Source organism: Rousettus aegyptiacus, unplaced genomic scaffold (assembly GCF_014176215.1).
Source record: "Rousettus aegyptiacus isolate mRouAeg1 unplaced genomic scaffold, mRouAeg1.p scaffold_m13_p_4, whole genome shotgun sequence".
Taxonomy (NCBI): domain Eukaryota; kingdom Metazoa; phylum Chordata; class Mammalia; order Chiroptera; family Pteropodidae; genus Rousettus; species Rousettus aegyptiacus.
In genome coordinates, this window is record NW_023416307.1 from 119,486,139 (window position 1) to 119,509,877 (window position 23,739).

The 23,739-nt window shown below is 42.7% G+C and overlaps 1 protein-coding gene across 6 annotated transcripts in view; it reads right to left on the reverse strand.

Moving 5' to 3' along the window:
• SRGAP3 (SLIT-ROBO Rho GTPase activating protein 3) overlaps positions 1-23,739 on the reverse strand; it is a 228,604-nt gene that overhangs the window by 181,787 nt on the left and 23,078 nt on the right. The gene's annotated exons all lie outside the window — the stretch shown is intronic.

A 23,739-nucleotide genomic window follows, 5' to 3' on the forward strand; every position in this document is an offset into this window, starting at 1 on the left:
TTTGCCATTGAATGACTCTGAATTCCAGACTCCCTTTCTTAACCTCTCCAGGCCTCAGTTTACCCACTCTCAAATATAGACAATAGTTCTTGTTTATTTGAATATCATTTCAGTAACCACTAAATGTTTTGCAGGACAATTTAACAATTTACAAAATGTTTCTTCAGACCTAGTGTCTCATTTAATCTGTATAGTTGTGTGATGTGCATATTATTATTTAACAGATAGGGAAGCTGTCTCTGAAAAAGGTCACGTAACTTGTTCATGGTTGTGAGTGGGTCTCAAACCCAGATCCTGTGACCCCAGACCACCCACCTTAGAGTTTAGAAGAATATCACCATTGTTTCCCAAAGCCTATTCTTCAGAATCCTAGGTAGGTAGGTAGGTAGGTAGGTAGGTAGGTAGGTAGGTAGAGAGAGAGATAGAGAGATAGAGAGAGAGATAGAGAGATAGAGAGATAGAGAGATAGAGAGATAGATAGATAGATAGACAGACAGACAGATAGAAAGATAGATGTACTATAGTTTTATATATGTAAATACACATATATATCCTATAGATATCTGTAGATATAGTTGCTAGTTATTACTTTTTAAAAGAGGTCTCATAATCAAATAACATTGTGTTAAAAGTTTCAAGGGCTTATTCACTGCCATGGGACTTCCTGTGAATTATATATCTCTAAGAACAGAGTATGAAGCATTTCTAAAACTGATTTGTCAAAATATCCAACTAAGGTAAAATCTCTCTTAAAATTAATATTCTAGAGGATATTTTGGGAAATGTGAAACTACTCTATTATAGTTACTCTTAGTTCTATTATTACTTTCATTTAGGTGTCTGCTGCTTTACAGAAACTGGTATACTCTCTACTCCATGTTACCATACAGAGAACAGGCCTTTCTATAAAAGCTGTCTTTCAGGCCTATTATAATTAGACTGATCACAGCTTATCAATTTGCTCCACAAGGCAAAACTTTGGATGGCAAAGCTTTCCATCATCATATTTAATTATGTCCAGATGTTTTTAGAGAAGTTGAGCATTCTATACATGTCTGTGTGGCCTAGCTGCATGACTCAAGTAACCAATATTTGTTTAATATTTATCTTGCCTTTTATCTGTGTTCTGTTGTCTCTCTGTGTCACTTGACCACTGAGTCAAAGAAGTCACCCTTTTGTCCTGAGGCTGCTCAATTCCCACACACAGGGATAAGGAGGGTTGGGGCAATGAGGAGGGAATAATTTGCTCTCCTTGTACAAAGTGCTCTTGATAAACAACCACAGTGCCAGTTTCCTGGGCGTGCAACATGTACACATAAAAATACATAGCACCTATCTCTCAGAGGGTGCTTAGCTTGGTGTTCTGCCAGCACCATCTCAAATTCTTAATAATTTTTTAATTAAGGGCCCTGCATTTGCATTTTGTACCAAGCCCTGAAAATTATGTAGCCCATCCCGAATAACCAGTGTTTTTTAATTGTAAACTCCATGACAGTGAAGACCATATTTGTCTACTCTCAGCACCTAGGGTTGTGCCCAGCACAAGAAAGAAGCTAACTACATGTATATTGAACAAAAAGGTAAAATGAAAGGGCTGCAAAGGGGAGAGGTCTGATCATTCTCCCCAACAAGGCTTAGCACCACCTTTATATTTTGAAATCAGGGTCAGTCACAAAGTGAGAATGTAAACTCGCACACACACACGCTGGAAGAATAGGCCAAAGTACAAAACTCAAACCCAGCCTGTAGGAAGACAAGCAAGCTAAGAACAGGAAGCAGGCAGACACACTGTCCTCTGCCTAGATAATGGTACATTTTCCACCGATTCTCCAGGTGACAGCCCATTTCAGAAATGAGCACAACCTGAATATGATGCATTTTCCTTCCCATCCCCATCCAATATCTGCCCCCCCCCTCTCTTTTCTAAGCCAGCTATCTCCAATCCCCAGCATCTCTCAGCTGCTAACAGCCTGAAAGGTTTAATCTCGAAGAAGGATGCTCCAGGGCTCTGTTATCAGAGTTACTTAATTCTGCATTCTCCATGGGCTTAATCATCTGCATCAGACCACACTCCTGTGACTCATGCACGCACACTCGCACACTCACATACTTGCTCTCTGGGAGCTGAAAGTTGTTCTCACTTCATCAGCACCTCAGAGGCATTAATAAAGTGCAAATGTGTAATGACAACGGTAGGGTTGAGAGGGTGAGGGGTGGGGGGTGGTGTTTGGTTTTTTGTTTTTGTTTTCAATAACACTGATGTTCTAGCAACACTGACTGAATTTTTTTTTTTAAGTCATGGCATTTCACCCAATCATCAATTAAATGGTATTCATTTTACCACATTTCTTTCCTTATTCATTTTATATCATTGCTATAACAATAGATACTTTTAAATGCTGCTACCTACCTTTACAGGCCTCAATTCTAATATTCCATCAAAAAGTTGTGACCATTTGTTGTAGACTAAATATGTGTCTGCCCCAAATCCATATGTTAAAGCCCTACTCCCCAATGTGATAGTATTTGGAGGTGGGGCCTTTGAGAGGTGATTAGATTTAGATGAGGTCAGAAGGGTGTGGCCCTCATCATGCGATTAGTGCCCTTATAAAAAGAAGAAAAGGCCACAGTTCTCTCGTTCTCTCTCTCTCTCCCCACCTCCCTTCCTCCTACTCTTCCTTCCTCCCTTGCTATTGAAAGGATGTAGCAAGAAGGCAGCTGTCTGCAGGCCAGGAAGAGAGTCCTCACTGAGAACTTGACCAAGCACCCTAGGACTTCTCAGACTCGAAAACTGTTGAGAAATGAATGTCTGGTTTTTAAGTCACCCAGTCTGTGGTATTTTGCTTTAGTAGCCCAAGCTGACCAAGATGCCATCCAACACTTAACTGCTCCTCTTCTATTGGATATTACATAGGTTGAGCTTTCATTTGTTTGTTATTATAAGTAGTACTGCAATGATCATTTTTGAGAGAGATTTCGGGAGAGTAGAACTGCATTCAAATTTTGGCTATGTCTCTTACTAGCTAAGGAGACACTAGAGGGGAAATAACAGTATTCTCTAACTCAAAGCATTGTTGATGGGAAAGTGCTGTATAAACTAAATGTCACTCTACAAACTTCACTAGACCAGACCTGCATGCTAAGCCCTGTCCAAAAAGAATTGCAAACATGTGGTCCCTGTCCACTGGAAACCTGCCATCGAAACAAGACACCAATTTGAACTATAAAAAGAGGAATTATGACGAAGAAGAAATGGGAGACTAATGTCACTCTAGATACTAAAATATAGATGTTTAAGAAAAAAAATCAAGTTTTCAAAGACCTTAGGAATTACAAAATACAATATAAGTTGTAGGTTGACTAATAACCAGGGGAAAAATGGCATTTAAAAGCAAACAGATTAAAGCAGGGGCTGATAACATGGCAATTATAAGCAAGACATTATTCGTGCTTTTAGAGAAAAAAATAACTACAGCCGGGAAGATAGTAAACCGCATCTTATGGGGATTGAGGCCATGAGCCATGAAAAGAGAGTGTATTTTTCCTTTAAATGTCACTGATGTATTTTCGGATAAATACGCTATAATATAAAAATGAAAATTGTCATATTTGAATATACTTTATGAATACCCCATATACAATAAATGTATATGACTAAGGAGTTGGGCAAGGATTCTTCTGTTTAGTCAATAAATATTTATTGGTGCCCATGACATGCAATTCTGCTACATTCTAGAATAAACAAAAAGATGTAGATGATGAGCTCCCCATCCTCAAGGAGCACACAAAAGCCCATGATTAACATGCATCGTACCATCCTATAAAATTATAACAGTATCTGCAAAGAGCTTATGGAAGCAAAAGAAAAGCACAAGTAATTCTACCCAATAAAAGGGAGTTCAGAAAATGTCTTGCAGTTGAAGCCACTTTTGATCTGGATCTTATTGGATGAGCAGTTTTCCAGGCAAAGAAGAAAGAACATGAACATATGTGGATATCGCTGAGATAGAACGCAGAAAAAAAATCCAGATCCCAAAAAAGACAGGGTTCCAGGCCACATGCTCCTAGTAGTTTAATTTACCTGCATCAGCATTACCTAGGGTGCTTATTTCAAATGTAGATTCCCGGGCTCTGCCAGAGACCTACTGAGTCACATCATGAATCCAGCAGTTTGCACCTCACTCTGACACATGCCAATGTTTAAAAATCAATAGTACCAACAACAAAATGGCACTTTCCAAACACGAATCAAGTCACGAGTGTCCCCTGAGGTAAGTAACTGTCAATAGTCTGGAAATGCACCAATAGAGGCCATGAAACAGGACAGGGGTAAGCATGGAGGCACCTCCTTCAAGTCACTTCCAAAGGCTTGCCTCTCAACCCCCCGCTCACCCTTGACAGCCAGCCAATGCTGGTCCAGATGGACATATTCCCTAATCAGGCAGACACCATTTTGTTGGCTTAAAATTAGTTTTCCAACAGGAAGACTCAGTGACAACAGACCAGACATGAAGAACAGTGACACAACCGTTCCCCACTCTTGTCCCCTCTTGACCACCACCTCTAGACCTCACAAATCAGACCAGTATTCCCCAAGACCCTGAGTGAGGAAAGGGGAGAGAGAGTTCCTCTGACATCCTTCGATGATTGAACCAGTAGGGAAGCTCAGGTGATAGAAAAGCCTGGAAGCTAAGGCAGATGTTCAGCCCAATTAAGTGGTTCCAGGAGAAAATGAAAGCTCGCCTGCTGAGACATCTGGTGTCCATTAACCTCCTAAGCAGAGCTGCAGCAGAGCCATCTGCTGGAATAGACTCTCTGGAGGCAGGGAACTTCCCCCACCTCTGCCTGCCTCCTCATGCTCTCAGCAAAAGGCCTGGTCATAAGAAGGGAGAGAGAAACACTGGTCCATTACCTTTAGGATCCTATAACTGATTCCTTCCCAACTTGGGAGCCAGCAAACAGAACAGTCAAGAAATACCCTATGAGGCTGCAGTCATAGGACTTGATGTTTGCCATCAGGAAAAGCAAACTAACATCAAGGACAGCTTATTCATAGCAAGTACATGTGACACTCAAGGAGACACTGTACCACTGTACAAAGATTGGGGGTGCTATTAATGTGATTTCTAAGTGCCACAAGTGACAAATACAGAGAGAGAAAAGAAACTAACATTTTAATGAGGACCTGCCATAAGCCTGGCAATGTACTAAACATTTTCAGATACATATATCTCATTTCATCTTTGCAACATCTCTATGCCCTAGGTATCATTATTTGCACTTTACATATGACTCGGATTCATACTCAGGTCTTCTAAACTTCCAGAAAAAAAAAAAAACCCCAATGCTTCTTTGCTAAATGACTGTGCCACAATTAAGCCAGTTTCTTTGGTTTGGAGGGTGGATGGGAGGGATGGGGGAAGGGCTACAACAAAAGCTATTTGTAGGAGTATAACAAAAGATTACGCATGGATGGGGCTTGCCTTTGATGCTTTTGAAGATGACCAGACTGAGGCTTGAAATGTATCCATGGAAACAGCTACAGTGGGAGCTGCAGCCAGATTAGCTCACCCTTACAGCAGTTGGACTGAGGACTCCAAAGACTGTCCCTTGATGAAGAGAGTGGTGTCAGCTCCCACTTCATCTTACAGCCTCTGCCTTCCCTGTCCCCAAAGCTGGACCACCTTAAGTTCAGTCTCTTCCCAAGACACCAGCCAATCCAGACACCAGGCTTTCCACAAAGCTGAACTCTAATCAGCCTCTAAACCCCCAGTTCCAGGGGCCTGAAAACCGCCCTGGCTTTCATTAGCCCGCCCTGCTCTAGCAAAGGCCATGCCCCTGTCCAAGAACTCTTGTCTGGTGCAGAGGTTTTACCGCCTCTGCTCAGACCTCCAGGTGGAAACTGCCCCAGCTCTGTCCACCCCCTAGGAGCCCTTCTTTCACTTTGTAGGAATCCCCTAAGCTGATATTCAGCCTGATTTTCCACTAAGCCTACAGGCCTTGCAGCCTACCTCTATTGTTTCTCTTCCCAGTATCCATTTCCCTTGTCAGAACCGTGGTACCATTCCCCAGCAGCCTACACAGTTGGTGGCCCACAGCCTTCAGCTGAGCCCCTCTCCAGACATGCTCTAGGCCTCTCTAAAGGTCATAGCCCCTTTTAGGGAAAAACCAACTCCAGTGACAAGTTGATGTGAAGGTATGAAGTTCAGCCACTTCCCCCAATTGAGACAACTATGAAAGCCAACCCAGCATCAGTATTCCCTGTGATATCAGCAAAGGTTTTGATGTGACCACATCATCATTCAGCACCTCCCCTATTCTGCCCAGTCCTCCCCCCTCAACTCCTGCATAGATGCTGAACCTGAGAGCAGTGCCCAATAAACTTACTGCACAAAGTCTCCAACTCAGAGTTTGTTTTCCAGGGAACTCACCCTCATAATGACATTTTTGTCTTCATTAGCTGGAGAGTACCATATCCCATGTCTCTACCAGCTTGTCTCTGCAACTGCAGCTTGTCCCTATGGAACAATCAGCCATTTTCCGAGCTCAGGAGAATCACCCTGAGCATTGAACCTGGATGCTTGTCCTGACTCTGCCACATACTTTGCTTAACCTCTCTGAGTCAGTTTCCTACCTATATATTGATAAATGAACACTGGGGCAGTTGCAGCTCACAGAATTTTTAATGATCACATTCATTCAACAAACACTCATATGTTTTCATTCCTCCAACCTTAGCTTAGATGTCACTTCCTCTCGAAAGCCCTCAAAGCTAGGATAGATCACTTTCTTCTATGTTCCTGCAGCCCTGACTTTATCCTTCCTGTAGCATTTAGCCCCTGAATTGTAATTACATGCTTTTTGCCTTTCCCTGCCATTGGACCATGAGCTCTAAGAGGGCAGGGAATGTGTTTATTCACCTTTATATCCCCGTGCCTAGCTCAGAATCTGGCCCATGGTAAGGGTGTAAAAATATTTGTAAACTAACTAACTCACTAAGCTAGGTGATGCAGGAAAAACAAAGATAATATCCCATGTTCACATAGCCCTTTATTTTGCTTTCACATATGATTTCATTTGGTCTTCCTAACAACCTTGCAGGTACACAGGGCTAGAACTGCATTTTCATTCTACAGATGAAGGAGCAAAGACCAAGGTGTACCAAAGCGACCTACACCCAGTCTCCTGACTACTCAGGCAGGATCTCCCTTCTATCTGGCTCCTCTACCCAAAACAGGAAAAAGCAGACCTCATACATGCAGTCTGACATCTGCAAGGGAGTTCTTGCCTCTACCAACCCCTTGGGATCTATGATTTCCCTCATTCTAGGACCATCACCCTAACAGTGAATGAAGAAGGAAAGCCATGAAGCCTCCACCCATCTGGGACCTATCTTGAAAACTATTCAGAACCCCCAAGTCAGAACATCGCATGACAAAAATCCAAAAAAGCAGGGCTCTATGATGTGACACTTGGGAATTTGGAGAAGGCAGAGAGCCAGCCTTAAATGCCACAGGAGTGAAAGTCTTGGGACTGGCCTCTGAGTTCTGGGCAGAGCATCCAACTGGGGAAGCAGCCCGGGGACTGACAAAGCAGAGAGCAGGGGAAGAGTTTATTACTGACCAGGACCACACCCCCAGGCCCATCCTGTCCACAGCGCCCTCCGGCTAGATGCACTTCTGCTTCCACCGGCTTTAGCTCTGAACTTATCTCTGTTTCTGCATTGAACACTTGCTGTCTCAGCTCCCCGACTATCCTGTTGGTAGGGAGATAAGTGAGGGAAGAGGGAGGGGCATACATGCAAAAGCTCTCCTCCAGCTGCAAAGCAGAAATTCTTTTCCGCTCTGCCCTATAGAAGAAGAAAAAAGAATTCTACACCCAAACACGGTACCAAACAGAACTTAACTCTCCCAAGGGTTTTCCTTTTCTTTTTTTTTTTAAGTCCTAAGTGAATGCATGATTTTTTTCCTAAAGAAACTGTGATAATACAATTAGCAATACACAGAGGCCTTAGCTGGGAAACTGCCTGCTCTCCCTGCCACCCCTATTCCTTCCCCCTACCTCTTCCACTCCCCACCCCACCCCCACCCCCTGCATTCCCCTCCTGCCTCCCCACCCGCCCCCCCCCCCACACACACACACCCCGCGCTGGCCTGCTGGCCTCTTGGACTTAGGCTTTGAAATGAAGAAATCTATTGTCACTGGGGAACATGGGAGCTAAATCACAAATCCCAGCAGAGTGGTGATGCTGAAACCTCCCTTAGAGGAAGGAACTGAGAGGCTGCACAGTAATGGCTGGACACTATTTGCAGCAATGCCAGGGCCTATTCTTCACAAGGCTTGTTTAAGCTTGCATGATCCATAAACATTGATCACCATTTAGACTGCAGCACCTTAGTGATGTAAATCACTTGTCTACCTGGAGCTCTGAGAATCTTCTAGACACAACCAACCTCAGGAGGGACACCCAGAAAACTGTGGACTATGATCCAAAAACATGTGAACTCTACACCAGAGCTATCCAGTCCAATATGAAGCAAGCCACACGTCGGTTTAAATTTGCTAATAGCCACATTAAGGAATAAAATGAGGTAAAATTAATTTTAACAATATATTTTATTTAACCCAATATAACCAAAATATTACTTCAACATGTAATCAACATAAAAAATGAGATATTTCACATTTTATTTATTCCGTACTATTTTCAAAATACGCATGTATTTTATATTTACATACAGCATGTCACAATTTGGACTAACAGCATTTTTTTAATTGTGCTTTGCTTTATTGCACTTCACAGATTTTTTTTAATTAAATTTATTGAGGTAACACCATATAAATTTTAGGTGTACCACATTGTAATTTGATGTCAGTACACTCACTCTATTGCATGCTCACCACCCGAGTCTAGTTTCCTTCCCTTATCGTTTATTTGACCCTCTACCTCATTCTCCTTGCCCTCACCAGCCTTCCTCTCTGGTAACCACCATTCTATGGTCTGTATCTATGAGTTTGTTTTTATTTGCTTTGTTAGTTCATTTGTTACTTTTTGTTTTACATTCCACATAGGAGTGAAATCACATGGTTTTTATCCATTTTAATCCGATTTATTTCACCTACCATAATACTCTCAAGATTCATCTATGTTGTCACAAATGGCAATATTTCATCTTTCTTATGGCTGAGTAGTATTCCATTGTAAATATGTATGCCACATCCATTTATCCATCAATGGACACTTATGTTATTTCCATGTCTTGTCTATTATAAATAATGCTGCAATGAACGTAGCAGTACATATATCTTTACAAATTATTGTTTTCTTACTATTTTTCAGGTAAATACTCAGAAGTAGAATTGCTGAATCATGGTAGTTCTATTTTTAATTTTTTGAGGAAAGTCGATTCTGTTTTCTATAGCGGCTGTACCAATTTGTATTCCCACCAATAGTGTATGAGAATTCCCTTTTTTCCACATCCTTTCCAACACCTGTCATTTCTCAGACTTACCACATTTCGAATATTCAGCGTTCACATGTAGCTTGTGGCTACAGTATTAAACAGCGTAGCTCTAAAGTTTGAAGAATAAATCCAATTCGACCTTTACAACAAGTTCCCTGAAGTAAACATTAGCCACTTCATAAATGAGACCTGAGGCTCAGACAGAAGAAATGAGTTGCCTCATGCAAATTTAGGATCCATATTTCCTGCCTTCTGGTCCTAAGCACCTATCATTTCCCCACAAAAATTATGGCAAAGATAAATCCAGTGCTTACAAAATGCAGGTGAATGATTCGCAATAGCCAGAGGTAGAAGAAACCCAAATGTCCATCATGGATGAACGGATAAACAAAATGTGGTATATTCATATAATGGAATATTATTCAGACTTTAAAAGGAAGGGAATTCTGACACATGCTACAATATGGATAAACCTTGAGCACATTATGCTAAGGGAAATAAGCCGGTCACAAACATTATGTGATTTCACTTATATGCGGTCCCCAGAGCAGTCAGACTCATAGAGACAGAAAGAGGGATGACAGCTGCCAGGAGCTGGGGAAGGGGATTGGAAATAGCAGGTTATAGTTTGATAGGAACAGAGTTTCAGTTTGGGAAGATGAAAAAAAAGTTCTGGAGATGGATAATGGTGATGGTTGCACAACAGTGTGAATGTACTTAATGCCACTACCTGCACATTTAAGAATAGTTAAAATGGTAAGTTTTATGTTATATTTTACCACAATAAAAAAAATCAGCTGTGAAAAATGCAGGTGTTATGCTAAACTCTATGAGCATTATCACATTTCATCCTCACAACAAACTCACTTCAAAAAGTAGGTGCTGTTATTCTCCATTTTACTACCGGGGAAGCTGAGGCTTAAACATGTTAAACGAATAGTTCGAGGTCTCACAGCCAGTGAGTGCCAGAACCGCGATTTGAACTCAAGGAGTCTGATTACCAAGCCTGTGCTCTTAAATACGATGTCCCCCACAAAACCTGATTGCCCTCAAATAGAAAAAGAAATAGAAATAATCCAGGAAGAAAATGGAAATAAAATATTTTATGACCTATTCTCAGCACAACAGTCACAAAACCCCCTTTGAAACATAAATTTGATCATGCCACTCACCTTCTCTAAACCAACTTGCAATAAAACCCAAATTCCTTATTCCCAGCCCTCAGGCCCTGCAGGATTATGGCCCCTTGATGCCTTCCAATCTCATCTCCCACCTTGGCTCATCATGCCCCTGCCACCCACCTCCTTCATCTCTCATAAACCTGCCAATGCTGAGTACTATTCCTCCCTCCTGGAATGCACTGCCACTGACATCTATATGGCCAGTTCCTCTATCCTTCAGGTCTTTAGCAAAGATCCTCATCCCAGAAGGCTTCTTTGTCTCATATCTCTAAAACAGGACACTTCCTCGCCCTATTCTCTTCCTTTTCCATCATAGCCACTACCACTGCTTGACATTATAGGATGCAATTATTTGTTGTCTCCCCCTGCTAAAAGCAAATGCCAAGAGAGCAGAGGCTTTGTGCTGTTTACTGCTGTACCTCTGGCCCCTAAAGCACTACCTGGCACAGAGCAGACACTCAATGAACATTTGTTGAATGAGTGACTGGATGGATTCACTGAGTGCTTCAGCCGATCCTCACATAGGGTGGCCGAGCACCCTGGTTTATCAGGGAATAAAGGGGTCCCTGAGACATGAGACTTTCAGTGCTGGATTTGAAAAACTCAGATCCAGAAATTAAGGAAGGGGAGCTGCAACCACATGAACTTTGACTTCCCTTCCTGCACTCTGATTTTATAACCCCATGGTTTCCATTGCTTAAAGTCATACACCTACACAGTAGCAATATAGAAAGGCACGACTAGATTTGGTTTGAACCCAAGATCTGCCCCACACTGCCACTGGGCAAGCCATTAAACCTCCCTACATCCCAATGACTTCACCTGTAAAATACAGTAAACAATCCCAGCCCAGGGATCTAACGTGTGGAACACAGTCAAATCATCTAGGTGTCATGGATTGGGCTCCCTGGGAAGCAAATTCTGAGATGGAGAACATCACACAGGAGTGTTTTAGGGTGTGCTCTTCTTTTTAAAACGTGCAGAAGGAAGGAAAAGGAAGTAGAATTGGGCAGAGTGAAGAGCCAGCCACAGTGCAGTCCCAGCGGAGGCACTGAAGCTGAGAGGGCCTTTCACAGTTGTCCCAGGTTTGGAGGACAGGCCTGGGCCTTTACACCTAGGGCTGTCGGGGGAGCATAATCTTGGGCCATGCAGCTCTCTTCAGCAGAGGCAGTTCTCAAAGAGGGCCAGCAGCTGCAGCCAACAGTCTCCTCAGGACTAGGGAAAGTCCTTCAGTCCCTAAGGGGGCTTACTTGTCTGCCCCACAAGGCAACACACAGCGTAAGTGCTCAACAAACAACATTGTTGTCATTAGCACAGGACATAATTCAAGGCCAGGTCTATCTTGCCACGAAGTCTGTGCTCCTTCTGCTCTGACTCCCAGCTCTTTGTCTGAACCTCTACTGTCACCACCTCTACCTTAGTTCAAGTAATGTCTAAACAGATCCCACTGCACTAGTCAGACCGTGAGTCCCCTGAGAGTAGGCCTCGCAGGTGATTCATCTTTGTGCCTCCTCTCACAGTTGCCCTTACACCCTAGGCTTCCTGGGTAACTAATAAATGAGCAAAAGTATGTCCACTCTCACCTGGATCTCCAAGATTTTTATGGGTTTTGACCAGACCCTTTCTAGGCCTTTAATAGCCCCAGTCCTATCCAGGTGAGCCTACATTATCACCCATGATCAAAATAACTCAGGCAGAACTATACTCACCTGGGAACCATTTTGACTTCAGAGCTAGGGCTTGAAACATCTCTCCTCTCTGAATGCCCCAATCTCCCTTCACTGGGCTAACATCTAATTGCCAACAGCTAGCTCATTTCTGCCATGTAGCAAACAGAAAACCCAGAAGGGTCTTAGGGCCTCGTCCACTTTTCCTGCCCCCACTCCCTCTGCTGTAAACACATGCCTTCTCTCCTCATTAAAGGAAAAGAGAAGAGTTCAGGGTGGAGGGGCTAGACTAGAGCCCACAGATCTTGTCAGCCATGCTCAAGTCTGTGGCTTTCTCACTGATACCACGCCACCTTCCTGAGAATCTTCATCCCTTTCTAAAGCTCTCTTTGAAACTCATTGAATCAATGAGCCAACTCATTGAATGCTTTAGGAAGGGAGAATGAGACCCCGCCCAAGCATCTGCTAGCTATAAGACTCTGAGCAAGTCACTTGAAGATCGCTGTGTTTTTGTCCACAGGGAAATTATTAATCATAATTATTACTAGCAAGAGGCTGGGAGGCAAAAAATATCAAGATTTAGTTCTCAGGTTCTACACTAATAAATGGAGGTTGTGCTTATATGACACCAAAACAACTAAATAAAAAGTTGGAAAAAATCTCTTAACCATCCAGATGTTTGGTAGATGAAGCAAATGGGCACAAAGAATCTTTCAGGAGTGATGAAAATGTTCTAAAATTGGACTGTGGCATTAGTCACACAATTCTGAAAATTTGCTAAAAAGTTAGTGAATTGTACACTTAAAACACATTAATTTTAGGGTATATAATTTATACCGCAATAAAACTTTTTACAATAGAATGAGATAGATGAATAAATTGTTATATCCAAGATGAACTGTTAATCTTTTAAGAAGCAAAATAATATGAATAATATTATATAATTGTTAAAACAATCATAATAATATATTAGTATACATACAGAAAAAACTCCGAAGGAATACATAAGAAACTGGTAACAGTGATGTTCTCTCCAAGAGGCAGGATTATGAGTAACTTTTACTTTCTTAGTGGTACATTGAAGAATATACCTGATTTTTTTAAATTAGGTATTTTTGCTATACGTTAGAACATTTTCTTAAAACATTAGGAGGAAAGCAGGCATTACTTTTATAATCTAAAATAATACAATGCCACTATTTTAATAGGTCAGTGAAGGAGTGTTTTTAAAATTTACTCTGCTTTTTAAAAAATAAAATTGACAGTTTTTTTGATACCACTTAGTCAGTTAAAGATACCATATCTGGTCATAAGATGTATGGAATCTCTCATTTTCTTGGCTCTATCACAGCCTAGGGGGAAAAAATCTGAAAACCACCAAACTCTGTCTTTCTCTCATTCCCAGCTCCCCAAGTAAATTATGACTAATTCTGTTTCCCAGCCACCTTGAAGCTGGGGAGAATGAATGCTTTCATTGAGAGGTGTACCCCTCAATGTTAACCTATCTATGGATACTGAGGCTTACAAAGCAATTTCTTGTGAGTTTAGTAGGCAAAAAAAAAAAAAAAATCGTATTTCTCAAAGACTGATAAAATAATATGATTATTCATTCAGCTGAAGAATGGGGTCAAGGGCCTGAGGACCCTGTCAAGTTACAAAGACCCCAAGAAGGCCTACCCTATATGCCCGACCCACCTCCCTGTCTTGATTTCTCTAAGCTTAGACCCTGGCAGCTCAACAAATTTAAGTAGTGCTTTCTTAACTATTTATTGAAGTGTAATAGACATATGGAAATGTGTTCTTTTTTAAACAGCATTTTTATGAAGACTCTAAGGCTCAGGGATAAATCTTACCTTTTTCCAATGGAAACCACAGTGCCACTTTTTTTTTTTTTCTTCTCCTGATCAGAGGTGAGTGAAGGAGCTAAGCTAATAACCGTAACCTCCACTACTCCCACCTCCCTGAAAGTCTGGACTAAGGTACATGTGTGTTGTAAGTGGTGGTCATTATTTCTCAACCCTGAGATGTGCTTTCCAAGTCAGGTGCCAACATATCATGCCTCAAAAAACAAGGGCTGAGATCAGCTCATGTCCCAAAAAACAGGGGCTAAGATCAGCTCAGGCCTCCCCAGAAGAAAGCTCTCCAGTTGCCATGAAGAAAGAAAGATGGAATAACCTCCAATACACTATAAGGTTCATGAGAGTAGGAAACCCAGTGCCTGACACAAAGTAGGTACCCAATAAATATTTGTTCAAACAAATACCGACTGATTGGAATGGAAAAGGTGAAGATAGACCCTGGAAACTGGGCCACAAAGCAGAAAACCCTAGGGTTTGGAAAGGGCTACTGCTAACCCAGGTGGTGACTTCGTGCCAGTTAGAAAAAGACAGCCCTTTATCCCTGCTGATACAGTTCCACGCCAGGGCAAAGTGCTTCGTGAGCAGAGCTTGGACTGAGTTTCAGGGCCCACCTCTCTGCCCTAGTGTAGGGGTCAACCTGCACTGCCATACGGATGACCCTGCATTGGTATCACTGCTGCGCCTTGTGCCCACTGAAAATACAAATTGGGTAGACTCTTCCTTGACAGGTTTCTTGGCAAATGCTCAGTCTTTCCACAGGAAAGGCTGACCTAAAGTGAAAACCACAGGCCTAGAAAAACCTTGCAATAGTCAGTAAATGCTCATTGATTAATTATGGAAGCATGGAATCCCAAACCCTGCATCAGCTGAAAAGAAATGGAGAATTTCCCCCTGGCCACTTCAACCCCCTCCATACCTCTAATAAAGAGCAAAGCAGATGGACGAGAGGAAAAGAGAGAACATCCTACTTAACACCAGGAGACTGCCCTTTTCACATGAAAACAGTTACATGAGCTTCATATCCAAACACCTCAAGGAAGACTTATCTGTGCTTTTTCTGGCATGCAGGATCATCTTCTGCCTAAACTAAAGCGATGGCCCCTAACTGATCTCACTGCTTCTCTTTGCCTACCAACAATCTATTTTCCACATTCTAGAAGGAAGGATATTTCTAAAGGAGAAAATTGACCATGTCATCTCCCTCTTTAACATCTCTAATTGTACATAGAATAAAATACAGGCTCTTAACATGGTCCACAAGGCCCTCTATTCTCCTGTTCTGGCCAACCTCTCTCACCAGTTCTTATGACATTCTGTATCTCGCTCACCTTGTTCTTGCCAAAGCTACTTTCTCACAGCTCCTTCCCTCTTTTTCATTTTTTAATTCTCTAAGCTTGTTCCTGCCCCAGGGCTTTGCACTTGCTGCTTCACAGGCCTGGATTCTCTTCTCCAACTTTTTACATGGCATTCAGATGACAACTTAAGAGTGGCTTTTCCTGATCTTTTATCAGGAACTACAGCCCCCCTAATTTCCTATTCCATAACTCTCTTTTATTTTCTTTGTATTGGTTACCATTAACTGAATTTATCTTATTTATTAATCTTTTTATTGCCAGTCTCTCTGACTTCTCTCATCTCCCTATGCCACCCTTCCCCACACACTCCAGAACATAAGCTCATTTCCTTCTCCATCTCTGGTATCTCGAACACAAAAGAAACTTAGTAGATACTTTTGTAAAGAATCAGAATAATTACAATTGTAAGGTTTTTTAGTTTGCAAAGTATTCTCACATTCGTTGCCTTATTTAACCTTAAAAACAGCCCTATATGGCAGATAGTACAACCCTCATTTTAAGGATGAGGAAAACAGTTTCGGAGAGGCTGAGCAGCCTGCCAAAAATCACACAGCAAGGAAGAATCTTCATTTGCACTCGAGCCCACGTTTTCTCCCTCCAAGTCCAGAGTTCTTCCCCCATTATACAGTTAACATCCAATGGTTTGCTTCTCACTCACTGAGCAAAAACTTACAACACCAGAAGAGGAACAAAGCAGTTACTTGCAAGATTGTTAAGCTCCAAGATAAAGAAAATATAAGACTGTGAAACCATTTTGGAAATTATCAAAATAGACAATTATGTAAAATGAGCCCTCTCTGAAATCCACGATGGAGAAGTTTCATGGCATCCAGATGTCATATCTCAGGTTTGATCTGTGCTTATAGAATTCCCTGATTGACATGAAGGACAGGGAACTTGGAAGCGGAGGAATATGGAGAGAGATGAAAAAGGTTGTATCTCTTCCCAAAAGTGGCAAAAAGAAACTATGACTAATAGGGAAAATTCATTGTAGGAAACTAACCACATGCTACAGGAGGATCGAATTTCTCACCCTTCAGACCAGAAAGTCAAAAGCATAACAACCCAGGCATGTTTAAAACTATCTTCTCAGTCCCGGGTCAAAGAAAATAAAATATCTCTGGAAGGATAAACCGAAGTAGCATTTGGGGAAGGGGAGCTGGGTGGATGAGAAGGAAACTTAATTTCTACTGTATTTTAACTGTTTTTATGCATGTTTTGTTACATACTCACAAATGAGCTAAATTTAACCAAACAATTATAACAAAGAGGATGAGAGGGTTTAGGAAACAATTTCAACTTTTCAGTTTTTCCAATCCTGACCTCCTTATTAGATTTCATCTTTTCCAACCCAAATAAAGGTAAGCAGTCAGGCCTATTTCTCCTTCTTCATAACATGACAGGTAGTAAGTTCTTCCTTTGGTCTCACTCAGATCTAAGCTATTTTCCCTTCAAATTGCAGAGCTGTAGAGCTGAAAAGAACCATCCTCTCTAATCCTTCACTTTACAGATGAGACCCAGAGAAGGGAAGAGATAGTCTCAAGATCCCCTAAAAAGTTACTAGAAAAGTTGGAGTTCGAGTGCAGGCCCCCTGTCTCCAGTGCTATGCTCCTTCTGTGACACCAAGCTCCTTCTCTGCTCAGCATTCAAAGAACCCAAACACCAACTGTTAATGTGCACAGTTTATGAGTATCAGACAACCAGGCCATTCTCTTAAGCCTCCTCTTTTCTACACTGCATCTCCTTATTACCTCTGACCATTCCAATGCACTCAGCAGGCGGATCTTCCCTGGAGGCAGGACCATTTCCCAAGGAAATGCCAAACTTGTTGGTGGTATGTCACAGTGATTGGGGAGCACTACCAGCATTTACTAGGAAGGGGCCGGGGGTGTGAAATGCTCCCCAGGACGTCCCCACCCCTGCTATTTCTGAATCACTTCTCTGAATTTTCTCCCACCCTTCAAAAGGTGAATGTCCACAGAGTAGAAACCCTGATAAACATTAACCGAATGTTACCAGAAATAACTATAACAATGAAGAGCATTTATTTGATGCATCATTGACGTTAAACACCATCATGAACAAAATTAACTCCCAAGGAAAAGGACACAGCTCTTCCAATTTAACAGACAAAGAAACTGAGGCATGGAGGGGATCAGTCACTTGTAAGAGCCATGCTAAAAAATTGACAAAGCAGGCGCTCATCAACTGAGTCTCCAAAATCCAAAATCTGCTCTCCTTAAATCGTACCCCAGACCCAGAGCCTAAATGAAAACAATGCCACCTTTAAATAAACTGGGCTGCAGGAAACTTCAACTACTAATAAAAGTCACCCAAGGCCAATCCAGTGCCTTAGCACCAGACTATGTCCTCCGGTCCCACCCAGGAGGCACGTTGAGTCCTGATGGGCCTCACCTTAAACAAGGTTGTAGTTTTCAGACCAGAATTCACAGCCCAATAAAATCTACCCCCCAAAAAAATGAAAAGGAAAATCTACAAAAAGTAGATCAACATTTCTAAGGGCATCAAAGGGGAAAAAAATACCCTGATAGTACCTCAACACACACACACACACACACACACACACACACACACACACGGAAGAACATAATTTAGAATAAAGAGTAAGTCTTTAATTATATGCAGTTAGCTTTATGGGAAAATATCTGCATTGTCCTTGTTTTTCTCATGTTGCTTCAGGTTGGGGGACACTTTGAGGATTGACAGTGGCCCAAGAACCTTTAGAGCAGATAACTCCATTGTGACAGCAGGAGACCAGTGGCCTCTGGACTTCACTGTGCTGGCTGCAGTCACCAGTCTTGCTGAAGCCAACACGCCAAGAGGGTAACAGAGGTGTGGAGGGGACAGGGGAGAGAACAGTGATGGCAGAACAGAGCCGGGAGGGCCGCCCCCCAGCCTAAGCTGTCGTTCCTCCCACAATGGCCGTGTGCCAGTGGTCATTACCACATGAGAAGTGAGCAGAGCACAGGGGCTAGAGCAGTGGGGTCAGGAGGAGATGTTGCCCCGACTGGCTCTGGCTCTCCAGCCCTGCCCACCCCCCTTCTTCCTCCATCACCCTTCCTTCCTCCCCTCCCCCCTACCCCTCAGAATCAGGAGCAGAGTCTCTGAGCTACAGCTTTACCAACACAGGAAAAAAGCTACCGCAACTTTAAGCTGCATTAACAGGATCAAGAGATGTATTATTAGTTTCAATGGCCTCCATATTGTTCAGAGTGCTTCGGAAAGATGATGCTTAGCTTGGGCCCCAGATTTTAAGGGATATTAATAATTTGCAAGGTTTATCAGTGAACTGCAGACTCAAAAATGGTCCTCCTCCATTTGGGAAGATTTCCCAGAAAACATTGCTCTAGGAGAGACCCCAGCCCGGCCAGCCAGATTGATTAAATCCTCCCTCGAAATAAATTAGGTGGAAGATGTGGCAGCCAGATGGCTTTTTTAAATGTTGATAAGCTGAAATTGTGCAGGGAAAAAGAGACCAAAGGGTGAGAGAACAAGTCATTTAAAGCATGATGGAAGAATCTAAGCATGAGAATGCCTAGCAGAGACAACAAATGCCTTGCACATATACCACCACCGCCCACCCCACCCCTCAGCCCATGGCAGATATGCTTTTTTATCTCTACCTAGAAAACAGCCTCAGAATCCTTTTCGACACAGCCACGACCAATCCTTCACAGCTGACACATCAGATACGAACTATTCCCCATCCCTGACTTAGGAGTACATGAAAACGGTCTTCAAATAATGGAAATGTTACAATCACTCAGTCAACTTAGACTTATGCCAGGTTGTTCCAAAGGCCAGAAGTGTCCTGCAATTCTATTCAAGGAAGACCATTCTAACATTTCCAACAATGGGATCGTCTCATTTCTGAGGTGGTCGGCCCCTCACCACTAGAAGTTCTCATCAGAAGCTTCACAGCTGTCAGGGGTTACTAACTAGGGTGGGCATTCGAGCAATTTCTGTGATTATAAGCAGGACTCAAGGTTCAGATATAAAACCTCTGCACTGAGTGTCTAATATGTGGCAGGGACAGGCACACAGACTACCGTGACCTCCATTTACAGAGAATGATTCAGGGGGTTTGAGGGTGAGAATGGTAGGTCAAGAATTCAAATCTCAATATTATGACTCCAAGTCAACCTTGCAAACGCCAAGGTGAGGACTCCTCCAAAGCTAACTAGTCTTCCCAGGGTGCCTACACTGGCTGCTTTTTCCTCCCTAAAGATGCTGCCCAGTTGTTATGCAATGGCCCCACACTCAGGTCCAGGGCTACAGCTTCCTGCCTCCTGGACAGCAGGCATCTTGTTTGCTTATTCTATCCCCAAGCAGGAGTTCTCACCACAAAGAGGCACGGATGGAATCTTTGACATTGTGCTTAGTATCTTTGTCCTAAAATCCCAAGCATTGTCATTCTTTTGGTTTAAGGCTGTTATGGCTTCTGTTACACTGTAAAGTCCCCAAAATGAGGTGACACCTAAAGCCACATCAATCACTGGTTCCCCAGATGATTAGCTAATTGTGGGCTGCAAGAACCTGAGCATTGGGAGGGAGAACAGGATTGTCTGAATGAAGAAAAGGGAAGAGGATAGTCTGAAGAAAGACAACGCAACGCTACTCTCATCGCTAGTGCTGCTGTGTCTCATGGTCCAGTTCAGATTCCTGGGGATTCCATCTTGTACCCCAAATCCATTCTCTCAAGTCATGCCTTGTCCTGCCCCTCTGGCAACAGTATCTGCCTATTCTCCAGTGCCTAGGTCTTGTCCTTCAATTACCCAACCTCATGGCCAGGACCCACTTTTTGCTGTATCTTGCCAGCACTGTGGAATACCCCCATCTCAGACACCCGACAGTCCCACTTACGTAGACTTGCACCTGCCAGCTTGGACTTCCTCTTGCTCCTGTGGAGCTGGGAGTCCCTCAAGCATGTCCTCTCCCCAAAGGGGGTTATGGTTCTAGCTTCCAGACCCTCCTGTGACAGCCCTACCTGCCCCCTTCTGCTACAGTTAACCAGATTACGGGAGACAACTGTGTCCCCAGCAATGCTCCCACTTTCCTGAGTGTACTTATTACTTCTCTCTAAAGTTACTTCTCTCACCTTAAGGAATCTGACCACATTCACATCTATCCTTCTATGTCTTTATCCATCTCCCTTGTCAGAATTTTTTGCTTCCCACTCTTCCCGAGAGAACACATATTTCTGCGTGAAGCCATTCCTGGCGATGTCAGCTCACCGAAGCCTTTCCTACCTCTCTCACTTTCTGCATTCAATGTCTGTACAGCAAAATTAGTCCCTTATTTATACTATCACCTTCACTATCTATTGAAACAATTTAGTGCATTTGACATTATAATTCCTATTATGTATTTGTTTTACTTTCCAACTAGTTCATAAATGTCAGTGGATAAAAATATTTTACCTCTCTTTGTACCTGCTTGGCCCCTAGCCAGGACAGGCCTGCAGCAGACCCTCTTCTTCAAGAAGCGACTACCCCACCAACAGGGGTAGGTCCTGGCTGGCATCACTGTGGTGTTAACCCCATCTCACTGGCCACGACCACTGGTTCAGGGTCTGCCCCCTAAGGTGACCAATCAGAGTCCCTTCACTAGCATTACTGAAGTGAAGGAGAAAGAAAAGAAGGAGAGAGAAACAGAGACAGAGAGACAGACTTTACGTGTTGACCTCCAACTGAAATGTGAACTTGGGGGCTGTGAGCAACCATTATCTATCTGTCATGTACAAGTAAAAGAAATCGCCCATTTGCCGAGACAGAAGAGTGAAGCAGATGTGTAGAGAAAAGCCAAAAATTAGAGAAAGTATGCCAGTTGATATCTAGAACAAACCAGGGCTCCCTAGCACCCCTGTTCCTGGACCCAGGCCATCCTGAGGCCACCTGCATTTCCTCATCTGGGTTCCACAGAACATCCTACATGGAGTTTACAATAAACTCCATTTTCACTACCACTTGCTTTAGTTGGTTTCTTGCAACTAAAAGCAAGGACATGTAGGTATGTAGTAAATTCTTACACATCGATTGAATATATTTCTGATTTCTCACCACAGACTTCAGATCAAATAGCACTGGTGAATTTCTGCAGTATCTTCCATTAGGTGATCTGAAACAAAGACTTCTATCTGTTGGCCACATTCATGCTTAATAATGCAATTAACAATGTTCACACTCAAGCCATTGGTCCCATGTTAACCCCGGCATGCACCTAGATGCACATTACTTCAATTTCACACAGCAACACTTGGTGCATTTTGCCCCTTTCCCAGGCTCATTGCTCAAAAAAAGCAGAGAACAATGAAAAAAATAAATTCATAGTCAAGCACCTGGGTGACATCTCTGCGACAACACTTTAGCAGTCTTACACTCTAAGCAAGATATTCGGCCTCTGAGTCGCATTCCATAAGATAACACCCCAGTGCCAACTGTTCTGGCAGCTGAGAAGAGTCCTTATCTAGGATGCTCTGGACACTTCAAGCAACATCTCCCAAAAAATATTCTTCAGGATGCTTGTTCTAGAACAGGGATCAGCAAACTACAGCCCATGCCTCAAATCAGGCCCACAGCCTATTTTTGTAAATTAAGTTTACTAGATCACTGCCACACCCATTCATTTCTGCATCTTCACTGTCTGCTTTTGCATTCAGCAGCAGAGTTGAGTAGTTGTGACAGAGACCATATGGCTCACAAAGCCTGAAATGTTTACTATCGATCCTTTACAGAAAATGTTTATACATCTAGAAAATGCCAATTTTGTGTACCAAGAAGGAAAAAAAAAAAAACCAGTACCTAGGTTAATGAGGTCAGAAAACAATGAGTTAAATAGATTTCTTTTCTACAGGACTTATCAGAGCCTTTAGTATATAAACATGTGCTACGGATCTCTAAGAAGAGAACACTCTAGAATGCTTCCCATATTTATTTGAACAGAGAGCCCTTTTCACAGCAGACATCTCAAGAGATTAGTGTTCCAAAGTCTAGAGAAGTTCCTCATCTGTAAAACAGAGATACTAATAACCCCAACTCCACCTGCATCACAGGGCTGTTAGTGAGATCAAATGCAAAAACAGTGTTAGTGGGCTGTGCAAACCACAGGCAAATGAGAATTATACCTTCAGCCCAGAAACTTAAAGGCATTTTCTCTCCATTTCCCACCAGCCATTCAGAGGAAAGACACAAATGGCTTCGAGAGGTCAATTGTTTCCAAGAACCTGCTGAGTCTGAAAAACTCAGTGGGCCTTCATGGAAAACTGCTCAACTGTAAGCTTAACGGGAAGGGTTGCTGAGAAATTCCATTTGTTTCCATTAAGGAACATCAATTAATCTTGATTCTGGATGGAAGACAAGCACTTCTCCTCTTGAAGTTTTGATTAGCTCCCCACACTACACAGGAGTGACATAGGCACTAGATAGATTGTTTCCTCATGCAAAGCCATTTCACAAGCCATGGGGTTCTGAATGGGACAGATGCTCCTGCAGAAGAAACATCTGACCACCACCCTCCTCACTCCCCACACACATAAGCTCCGTGCCCTTAGCCCTTCCACGTAACACCTACTGCACCATCCGGATTCTGTCACAAAGTGCTACCCAAGCCCAGTTAATAACACAACTCACTGAGACACAAGACCTCTCTCTTTCTAACTCAGACCTATGGAAGTACCCGAGGAAGGCCGAGCATGTTGGATAGGGAATGGCCAGGATCCCAGACTAGAAAGCAGCAATGACATTATGCTGATATGTCATCCCATTTACAAATGGATGTCATCAATTCCTTTTTGAAAACAAGAAGTGGGGAGTGTGGGGAAGGGGACAGAGGGAAGAAAGTGGGAATGGAAATGGACACATGAAAACACTACCCATCCACCCACCCACATCCTGCAATCCTCACGCTCTCCAGGCATTTAAAATGGTGCCTGCTCATCTTCTCCACCACCACCCACCCTGCCCCATACAGACCACAGCATCTTCCAGGTGCCAAGTATAATTACATGGAATCCCTGCCATTCTCAAGAGATAACACCTTCTTGGAATTCTCACAATTCGCAATACCACTACTATCTATGAAAGAAAGGCCCTTAGTAAAGGCAGGCCTTTTTAAAAAAAGCTTCACTTTTCTTCTTTAGGAAAATGTGAACGGGAAATAACACTCAAAAGATGACTCAACAAAAGGATACAATA